The 12,070-nt window shown below is 36.4% G+C and overlaps 1 long non-coding RNA gene across 1 annotated transcript; it reads right to left on the reverse strand.

The window, feature by feature from the left end:
- Positions 1–10,478: 10,478 nt before the first annotated feature.
- On the reverse strand, positions 10,479–11,201 carry LOC139124644 (uncharacterized). The gene is made up of 3 exons (XR_011549998.1): positions 11,048–11,201; positions 10,758–10,822; positions 10,479–10,551 (listed from the first exon to the last, which is right to left on the reverse strand). It is a non-coding gene; the product is annotated as an uncharacterized lncRNA (long non-coding RNA).
- Positions 11,202–12,070: the final 869 nt, after the last annotated feature.

Below are 12,070 nucleotides of genomic sequence, written 5' to 3' on the forward strand. Positions count from 1 at the left end.
CGTGTTGTAATTACAGAGTTCGTTGCTTGCTGGCAGATAATACTACTGAAGTGTAATAGAGTAAACGGCTTTAGCTGGCATTATATATATATATATATATATATATATATATATATATATATATATATATATATATATATATTATATATATATATATATATATATTAACTAATCACAATTTTGTAGTAGCAGTTAAAATATATATAATATATATATATATCTATATATATATATATATATATATCATTGTTTATATTAACTAATCACAATTTTTGTAGTAGCAGTTAAATTCGCTCGATTTCAGACTTGCTCATGACACAAACGCTAACATGCCTTACGTAAACATATGGTCCTTTCCCCTAATGGGTCTTCAAATTTCTGTTATACAGAATCTGTGAATCGAAGTCAGCTAATGTTTATAATCTTCCCTGTTGTTTACATTTTTCAAGAAAAAATCTCCGATCAGTCGTTAACTTAAAAGATCAAAATACATTCTTAACACAATATTGACACAAATTCAAATGTTAAAATAATTCCCACTCTTCTGTTATTTTCATGACAATGATAAACTGTCATGATAGCGAAATTTCCATAGAAATACCTGAGTTATATTCTCATACCCTCAGCAATGCAATTTTTATGTTCACATGCCACACATTAATTTCTCTCCCGCTTGTGATTAATTAATAACAATAATACTTATATCTAATTGAAAAACCTATTGTCTATCAAATAGGATTTCTATAAACTCGTCCCTTGCCTAATGGGGCACTTTGCTCCGCTGCACTGCCGTCCCTACCGTCAACGTATCAATGTATCTAAAATGGTATACTCATTAAACATAACAATATTATTCACTTGAAATCGAAATTACCTTTAAAATATTGTGTAGTTGCAGGATAGCTAAACCTAACCCTGCCTGAGCGTATGGACTCTGGTTAACAGTAATATCAGGCATTCAAATACTAATATCAGATCATGGTGGTGCCGCACAGCTGGCACTGATCACGTGAGGCTATCTCACTATGTCACGCACTCGTTAAAAACATTAACAGTGGGAAATACGTGGATATACATATACGGGCTAGGCGTGACAGCCAACTGGACACACGACGGGGTCCTTCTCTACCCCTTGGTGAAGCCACGACGAGATAAAGGTATTCACTTTGTTTTGTTTTTTTGTTTTTTTGCTTTTTTTATTTCAAATTAGCATTGTTTTGCTATCGCCAACGGCCTTAATGGAAGTCGCGATAAGTTCGTATTCAACGTTAAATAACAAGGGGACAATAGCTTTGCAGACATATATGCATCAGTTTTGATACGTCAGCATAAAATACAGTCAGATAAAAATAGGTCTTTAAACTATTTAAATCTCTCTCTCTCTCTCTCTCTCTCTCTCTCTCTCTCTCTCTCTCTCTCTCTCTCTCTCTCTCTCTCTCTCTCTCTCTCACACACTCACACTCACACACACACACTCTAAAAATTGAGTGCAAATATGATATTTGGCTTAATCTTTGGCCTTGCTTTAGTCTGCTGTTCTGCAAAAATACAAACTGTGGCTTTTTCTGTTGTCCAAACTCTGTCTATTTGGTGGCGATATAAAATATATTTAAAAACAGACTAGAGAGAATTTCAAAATTAACAAATCATAAATCATTAAACAATGGGTTCACAGACCTAGGTAATGAATTTACAACCGAGTCGTTAATTTTGTTTTAGTTTCATATTGATAAAATGGACAATTGTCAACCCATGGGAAAATAAATTTATATTTTGACAAATCCAGTCAAAGCAATCTTTCACTTCCTGACAATGTGATGGCACAGATTGCATCATCAGTATCAGTGATCAGTGATGCAAATGCCAACAGACAACAGAGTAAACTGAAGAACGTCCCTTGACTTCGATATAACCCTCAGTGAGTGACAGAGTGAAAGGCTTTGGATAACACGTCAATGGCTTGATTTAAATTATCTCAGATTTCCACTGCATATGTTCGAAATGTTCTCCTTGCTGGTGCACCTTCTCCTTGCTGTTGCATATCTCGTATTATCACTGTTTAAAGAACTGATACCATTCTATCTTTTAGCGGGAACGTTTCCCCTTTCAATGCAAATATATGAAAAGGCAGTACTATGTGTTTTTAAATCATCTCAATCTGATTTTTTAGTTATAATGCATGTGGTTCGGTACGTTTCTTTTAATTGCAAATGAATCAATAATGCCTTCTCATAGGTAACAGGGTGATTTAAAGATTTGTACTCTCATCATTTAGAGCTCTACGGTCTATGCTGAGAAATGAAACAGCTCACTGTTCGACCCTTGCCAAATGGATAACTTAGCTCCGCTGCACTGCCATCCCTACCATGAACGTCTGTGACGTAGTAGCGTCTCCAAAATGCTTTTTATTGTACATAACAATATTACTCATTTGAAATCGAAATTACGTTTAAGATCCTATGTGGATGCAGAATAGCTAAACCCAACGCAGCCCGAGCTAATGGACTCGGCTTTATAGTAATATCAGGCATTCATATACTAATATCAGATCATGTTGGTGCCGCACAGCTGACCCTGATCACGTGAGGCTATCTCACTATGTCACGCAATCGTTAAAAACATTAACAGTGGGAAATATGTGGATATACATATACGGGCTAAGCGTGACAGCCAATGGGATAAACGATGGGGTCATCTCTTTACCCCTTGGTTAAGCCACCGATGCAATACATAGCTACGACCATATAAAGGTATTTAATTTTTTTATTTCAAATCAGCATTGTTCTGCTATCGCCAAAGACCTTCATTGAAGTCGCGATAAGTTAATATTCAATAACAAGGGGGACAATAGCTTTGCAGGCATAAATGCGCCAGTTTTGATACACACGTATAAAATACAGTCCTATAAAAATGTTTTTAAACTATTTAACTCTCTCTCTCTCTCTCTCTCTCTCTCTCTCTCTCTCTCTCTCTCTCTCTCTCTCTCTCTCTCTCTCTCTCTCTCATTTTGCCGAAAGCGTACTAAAACGTGAATCGAAACAGGGTAGAAAATAGAGATATCCGAGTAAGTTGTTTTGCAATTTCAATACATAGAACGAGTAGTATTTCTTCGAGACATTTGCCGTTTTACAAATTAACCACCTGTCAGCTACATATGCTCGCATGGTTTACAACTGATTTATTTCACTGTTTTATGCGTCATAGAACAATCAGATATCTGTCAGATCCTTATATGTAGCAGGTTCCGTAAACTTTCGCCAGTACTCCAGAGTTAAATTACTACTTACAAAACTCATTTGATATGCAAATGACCCGTTTATAAACTTTCGCATAGTACTCCATGATTCATGGGAAAATTCGATATCTCTCAGATTAACACGCTTCATTAGACTGAATGCTGTAATTGCGTATAATTTCACTAATTTCAAAGTTTATTATATATGTAAATGAACCCTCAATTAACTTATCACTTCTCAATGCTTCACGCGGCAATTAGATCAATATCTGGAGAAGGTTTCACCAAATTTGGTGCAATAATTTCAGAGTTATATCACTAATTACAAAGTTCAGTAAATATGCAAGTGAACCCTTAACTAACTTCACATAACTAAATGCCTCTTAACATAGACAGATATCTTTCGGATCAGTATCTTCAGCAGATTTCATCAAATTCTTGTGTAGTTATTTCTGAGTTATATGGCTAATTACAAAACTTCATCAAATATACATTGTGACCTATTTATTAACTTGACACTGCGAAATGCTTCCCAGAAATGTTAGATATATCAAATTAACATCTGTAACAGGTATATTCAAATTTGGTGTAGGAATTTCTGAATTATATCACTGATTACAAAAATTCATTAAATATGCAAATGAGCAGATATTTTACATGACATTCACAGTATCATCAAAATGTTCATTTAGCTTATGGTGCCTATTTAGTAAATCTTACTTGAATCTACTCAGGCATTTTTCGAGTTATCGTGTGAACACACAGACAGACACACACACATACATACACAAACACACACATACATGGACAGACAGACATCGCTATACGACATTAGCTCACCAACGCTGATTAGGATTAGTATGATTGTGACGAATGTTAGCACAGGTGTTGGAATCCTGTTATAATCGATGAGAATTGAAGGGTGTTACATAGCAACTAGACCCCTCGCATTATGTTGATTTACAAGCGCACCAAATGTTCGTCCTGTTACCGTGGCCCTTGCTAAATGTCATATTTGGTATTATAATTCAACACGATTACGTGACCCTTAAGGCAGTTCAAGTTTCAAGTTTCGTCTAATTTGCATTTCCTAATGTCCAATTCTCCTGGAAAAATCACAATTTCGGTGCAAGGTGTGGCTGCATTGTCCTCGCTGGCATATAAATCTTGTTTCTGTCTCGGGCTTTTGCTAATTTTTTCGTAACCTTATTTATTTTTGCTTGACAAGTTTGATTATTTTGTAAGCTATTATAACCTGTTTCGTCAGTTCTTGGTAAACGCTTAAACTCCACATCATTCTAAATTGGAATTACTTTGTTTCTTACTCTTGAAAAACTGAGGTCCTTCTATTTTATCGAACCCACTTTTTACAGCTATCTGTGATATTTGATTCTGCATGCAAATGAAATTTGGAGAGTCATTTAAGGCATATTCGTAAAATGTGTCCTTCGTTGGTGAAGTTTTATTGCATTTTGCCTGTCGGTAAGCAACAGCATCATTTCTTCCACCATTAGTATCGGTTGTATTCATTCCAACTTTTCCCCACACAGAAACTGGGCAGTTTGGATTATCCATACCTATCTTAATCCTATTGTTCGTAATGTTTATGTCGTAAACACATCTATCGCACATTTTAAACACCTTTCCCGGGTTCTTGAACCCGGTTGGTCAAAATTGGCTTTTCTTGCCTTTTTGATCACCCCTCTTAAAATGCTTGGATAGTTGACTTGGAAAACAATTAAAATTAAAAGTTTCATTAGCAATTGAGCCAAACACCGGAGACATCATGAGACACGAACAATCGCAACAACACCAATTCAAAGAAAAGTCAAATTGGACTCCACGAACAGCAAAAAATACAAAAAGCCTGAAAGCTATCTGAAGCTGCTAAACTCGCACTTCTAGAGATACCCTTTCAAACAAGGAAACAAAACATGTCGCGTGCCCAAAGAATCGCGATAAACCAGCTTGCAAACAATAGACAAATTACCATAAATACCCTTCGACAAGGGTCGGGTTTTGTCTTGGTCAACACAAAAGATTACGTACACGAATGCGAAAGGCAATTACGCAACACTAAGTATTATACACAACTAGCCAGTGACGACACAGAACAAACAGTAAACAAAGTACACGAACTATTAAACAAAATGTACGAGAACAAACACATCGATCATGATACTTGTAAGTATCTTGATCCAGAAAACATAAAATCCGTACCCCGCAGTGGTACTTATTGCCTAAAAATTCACAAACCTCGGCAAAATTCTAAAAGACACACTATTCAAAACAAAATTTACTGAAGTAAAGAAACATAGAACAAACAAACTGAACCACCAAACGTTAATATACACCAAACATTAATATACTTGCCTCACTACTCGAAGAGCAAGACCGCTAAAATGCATTAAAATAATTTTTCACAAACATAACTAAGGAAAGAATCTACACTGCGAGTGATGAGAAACCACACTCGGGTTTCGAAACGCAAGCGTCAAAGGGCCACTCTATCAACTCTGTAACACAATAGGTCCGGCTGCTCTCGCCATAAGCTTTCCCCACACAAACAAAACATTACCGTACACACTGATCCAAACTTCCCTACAAATATCCGAGGCGAAACAAACATTTTTGTTAACACAAACATGTAGGAACATGTAGGAACACATTTTTGAAACGAATCAAACACAAACTCGACACAAAAACATTTTGGATAGTTAGGTTGGAGCCTCTTTCACACTTTTTACATTCATTGCTCTTGTGTGGGGGGTTGTCAACCTGATGTAATCGCAAATCCTCAGATTTCCATCTGATATAAGTATGTACGTAAACAAGAAAAGTAAACTCATGAATTTTAATAGACGGGGTGGCTATGACCAATTTCAAGCCAGATTGGTCCAGCCACCCCGTCTAAGTCTGTGTGGGGAAAAGTTGTCATGATTCTCCATGTATTGCTAATCCGCTTTAAATGCGTGGATGGTTACCATGTTGCCATTACAATGTAGCTGTTGAGATGACTGAGCTATGCCGACGATGTTATTATTCCTTGCAGTATCACCCGATATCTCAGAAAATTTCGTTTCTTGAAATTCGTCGATTGCCTCTATAGTGGCGTCAGCGTCTCTGGTCAAGGAAGTAAAATGAAATGGGAGATAGTCATTATAATGACGAAATATTGAAAGTTTATGACAACAAAGTAAACCTTTCGCATACCGATAATTTTTGATACTTATATCCGATGATTTATATGAGTCCTCTACAGATAGAATATATTTTCCGTCAAGAATGTTACTCGTCACGCTTTCGATAACAAAGGTGATCGGGAAATATAACAGCAAACAACATAATCATTGTCTTTTAAAATTATTTCATGATCAACGTAATCATTTCGTGATATGGAAGATGTAGAGGTAGTGTATTTCATGTGTAATTTCCTAATTATAGAAAAAACATGCCTTCTACATATGGCTTTGATAATTCTGGTTTGTAATATATAACAATCTGCGACATATAGCGCTAATAAGCACTCGTTTGAGTTATGTATTTCAAATGCATCAACGGGCACGTCCTCAAAATGAATGTACCGAAATCGATTAGTTATAGGAACTCAAGAAATCATCGTATCCTTACCGCCCTCTAGTCTTCTTTTTCAGAATGCGAACGACAGTCACTACGATAACTATCACAGCAATTATGGCAGAAAAGCAGCCAATCAGTGCAGCGATTACAACAGACCCTTGCTTTTTATTTTGAGCGTTTAAATTAGCAACTCCGGTGGAAACTGTAGTTTGACGACCATCGTTGACGTCATATTCAGCTGAATCACGAAAAGAGAAAACGTTCATCGTTATTTGTAGATTATTATCAGACAATTTGATTTGTTTCAACTCTGTGGTAATTTGCATGTCTTTGTTAACGAAAATGTACGTTTAAATTCGGTGACCGTGCCACATTTTTTTGGTCGTGAATTGCATTTCCCTCTATTGTGCAGAGTCTTATGCGATTTTTGACTTCCATTTTCAGATAAGACGCTGCTATTGAACTCCACTCAACAACGTCCAATAGGTTTGGCACGATCACTCCACAAAATATACACAATAGGGAGTTTTACGCCTCTTCTTTTAACCTGCCGACAAAAACTAAAAATCAAGAAGTATTTCAGATATTTAAAATAAAAAAAACTACTTTTTCTTTTTTATTTCCGCTCTGTTTCGTTTTTGCCGTGTATTGTAATCAGAGATAACTTTAACTGTGTTAGTATTATTGAAGAAAAATGTCACTTTCAAATCCTTGTTCCCTATTGCGTACCGTGTGTCACAGTCATTTATCTCAATAAACTTTACCATATAATTTATAAAACTTTGGTCAAAAGGGCATCCAAATTTCACAACAAACGTACGATAAACATAATTAATCTGTTATGAAAATTATGGAAATTAAAGTTGTAACTTTAAAGTTAAAAAAATCAAATACATATAAAGATGTACATGTTGTGAGTAGTTTTCACCTTTTAATAATCAGACATTTCCACAATATTATCAGTAATATGTATTTATGATAAAATATTTACTCATCCTCTCATCGTAAAAAATCTTACCTTGCTTGGTAACTTCTACAATCTGGGAGATATTACAGACAGGTCCACTCCATTCATCGGTGCATTCACAACCACGACCATCTTCTTTGCATTTACCGCCATTTTCACATCTACAGTTTTTGACAAATTATCGTCCACAGACAGAAAAATTGTATTAAATGCTGTGCATGTTAGTACCTTGGCGAATGAAATTTAAATGATTTCGGGAGGGGCTAATTTTCACAGCTCAAGCACACAAGCGTGGCTTTTTCCAAGAGTCATTTTGCAGTAATATTGTTCGTAGATCAGTCAGAACAATTCAAATCGAATAGAAAATAAAAGGTGGTTATCACTGGACAATGGTTTTCCTATCAGCCAAACACTAAAACGTAATTTGGTCAAAATATGTTAAAAGAAACCCATATAGGATAACTAAGAAAAACAATCTCTTAAAAATGTTTTGACATGTCAGTCTTAAATTGTCTCTAATGTTTTCAGATGTTTAAAATAAGGTGACACGAATGGCTAATAAAGGGTATCGAAACATAATACAACTATAAGAAGTGAAATGTTTTCAACTTAACCAGTTATCTATCAAACAAAAGGACAAATCTTAGCGACTACGCATTGGCAACACTGTTGGGTGTATTTCATTGATTATGATTTCGTCGACATCACTCTTCTTTGAGCCTCCTATTTCAGATATCAATAGTGTACTATAATCAAGAAGCCGAAACATATTATATTAAAACTGCAAGCAACGCTGGTGGAGCCAAAACTTACATGCAACAATGACAATTTTTGTCCCTATTTTGAGTAGAGAATAACACAGACACATAGTCGCGAATTGAATTTTATAAGAAAAGGCCTTCAAGGAGCTGCATTATGCCATTGAATTGCCAAAATTGCCGCTAATCATGTTTCCAACATGAGTGAACGTTGATAAAAGGTCATATAATTTCGCCAAAACTCTTTAAAATTTAGGAAACAACTTTAGTGAAATACTTAACTATATCTGAGAAAAACAAGATCTCAAGCCCGATTGCTAAGTTTGTAATAACTTTAACTTTGCAAATAACTTTAGAGGCTTGTTACTCAATGGAGGCATCCATGAGTGCACAGTGACACTTGCTAGCCGAGCTTTACCTCTTGAATTTCGTTTGATATCTAAAAGTATGGCAAGTTCCGCATCCAAGGTCATCCAACAAGTAACGGGATTGTCTTTTGTGCCATATTCATAACAAAAAACGCCTAATGCGGTGGCATTATTATCGAAGATATGCATGCAATTAGATCAAAGGTCAACCGAGGTCATGCATAGGATTGGTTCTTTACAGGACAATACCAAACAAAACTAAACTGGAACACTTGCAGTCAATGAGATATGCGACTGTTGGTAAAGGTTATCAAAGTTCATCCCAAATGATTTATGAAAAATCTGGTTTATACGGATCGAAATGCTAAACAAACAATAATTCTTGCCACTGTAGTTGCTTAGGTACGTGCGCTAACCACACAACTTCTAACCTTAATGATTGCATGGGCAAAACGTCAGCTCAATTTGTCTTCGGTTCTAAAGAGGCAGATTTAAAAAATTATTTTAGTATTAATGTGCGTTTTCCACAAACGGCCAAATCACTTAACGAATTGAAACCTATTACATCGCCTTTCCCAAACTTACAAGTACTCATATTAATAGTATTATGGGCAGAATTTTAACTCCAATTTAAATCCAATTGCTAACTTGCTTTGGATCAGATTTTTGAAGATTTATTGGGAATAGGGCCCCTAAATATAAATACTTACTTCTCAATAGTCCGACAGGTACCGTGAATATGGTTACAAGTTTTAGTACAATAACACTCGGGACATTGGTTTTTGCAGCCGTTGCCATAGAAACCAGACTTACATGGATTGGTACATTTCACACCAGTCCATCCAGGTTTACAAGATATACAGGTATTATCCTTACAGATTACACAATTGTCTGGACAGGGTTGCTCACAATGATTACCGGTCCACCCATTCTTGCACTGACATGTGCCAGTCATGTGATCGCAGTCACCATGTTCACACTCACATACCTGTGAACAGTTAATTCCATGGTAACCTTCCTCGCACCTTTGATCACATCTATCTCCTTGCCAACCAGGCGTGCACAAACAGTCACGATTAGAAATGCTGCAAGTGTCTCCATTGTAACAATGAAGGCACATGTCCTCACAGAACGTTGCTTCATTTGCGGCAGTGTCACACACGGTACACTCAGACCCCGTCCAACCATCTGTACATTTACAATCTGTCCCATCTTCATTAGTGCAAGTGGCTCCATTAAAACATGTGCATCTCTGTTTACAACTGTCACCATAGTAACCCGGTTTACATGAACAACGCCCATCGAAAGGGTCACATAATTCGGTTTTCGAGCAGTTACAAGGTAGACAGGAAGGTCCAAAGAAATCATCTTCACAAATGCACATTCCATTAACACTGTTACACACTGCATTTGGAGGACATGAACACTTGAATTCACAACGTGTACCGTAAAAGCCATTTGTACAGGAACACCTGCCGTTAGGCAAACAGGGTGCATCGTTTTCACAGTTACATGGAAATTGACATTTTTCTCCAAAATAGTGCCAAGGACATTCACAAGATCCATCACGTTTGTCACATGTCCCGCCATTTTCACATTTGCATTTATTCTTACATACAGAGCCATACCAGCCGTCAGGACATTCTGCAAAAAGAAGTCAAAATAGAACGTATAAGAGTAAAGTCAGTGACACTGTGATAACGCACACATAAGTATATACATATTATATGTTACCAACTAAACAGTTTGGTCATATGGCATGAATTGGGTCATGATCAATAACGCAAGGATGTCAAGACAAGAACAGTTGCAGAAAAATAGGCAGAGATTAAAATTCAAAAGATACATACCGAGGCAGTTTTCTGTGATTGTTGCAGTATCATCCTTGTAGTAACCATCACAACACGTAAACACCCTGGAAAATAAATTGTAGTGAAATTTGCATAAGGTCACTTGATTTCATATTTAATCCTGGTGATGGTCTTGCCTTCTCCTGGATATCTATAGACGCCTCAGTTTAGAGCATGGGAGTTTTCATATCTCAGAGTATGATTATGATTATTTACACAATGTATTTCTCAGTGCAGACAAATGGCATTGCATCATCATCAGAACACATACCACCGAGTTAATTACTGACCTTGTTCCAGTACCCGGCATTACAAACAGAAGACAACCATGTGGATCGTCGGGTCCCGTCCTCATTGAAACAGCGATGTCAGTGTTTGAAGTTGATGCAGCACATGTCATTGTCAATAATAGCACAACTCCTTGCATCAGTATTGGCAAAAATCCTTCCATGCTATACATTGCAATGTTTACAACGGGTTTTCTGAAATAAAAAAATATATTTCCAGAGAGTATGTACGCAAACTCAACAAAAGTACACATGGCAGTTAATTCTCCTGTTGTAAGAAAGAGTAACCAAAGTATTACAGACGAGATTAAATGTGGACAGAAAAGTGAAAGTTAATAGAAATTATTCTCCTGAATATGACTTGAAAATGTTTGCCTTCGACCAAATATTTGTCTCTCACCTCCCTCCCCCTTCTTCTCCGAACAGCTTAGCTTTACCAGTGACAAGAAGATCCGTGTCTGCCATACCCCTGCTAAAAACTGTTTCAAAAGTCATCAAACATAGTTTTACGTTTGCCCGCAAAAGGTGGTTTTCAGAGGTATCATATACGCAACAGGATAAAATTCCCCAACTCGTTGATTTAATAGTCTGCCCTATTTTATCAAACCTCTGACCAAATGCGTGAGGATTCCATTGTCAATCCATAACAATCCGTTGTATTTCCTATACCTATTTATATCGGATTCCAGATTAGTTAACCGCAACACTTTTATTCATGTTCCATTAGGTAACCCAAAACAGTTTGATAAATCGATAAATTCTGTTCATAAAAACGTTAAGTTTACTACTTCAGATGTCAATAACATTGCGGTGAATGATTAATTTGCAAGAAAACAAAACTTCGGTGGTAGGTCTAGGGGATGAAAGGAACGGCCAGAACAAAGACAAACGTTGCCGGTTTCCTTTATATGCTCACAAGGTTTTAAATAAAGATAAATATAACTTTTATGAGTCATTGTTGAATGCAAAAATATGAGCTGATTCAATCTCTTAGACCTTACATATGGCTGTAAACTTAAACAGAAT

The sequence above is a fragment of the Ptychodera flava genome (genome assembly GCF_041260155.1).
Source record: "Ptychodera flava strain L36383 chromosome 23 unlocalized genomic scaffold, AS_Pfla_20210202 Scaffold_24__1_contigs__length_23054250_pilon, whole genome shotgun sequence".
Taxonomy (NCBI): Eukaryota; Metazoa; Hemichordata; class Enteropneusta; family Ptychoderidae; genus Ptychodera; species Ptychodera flava.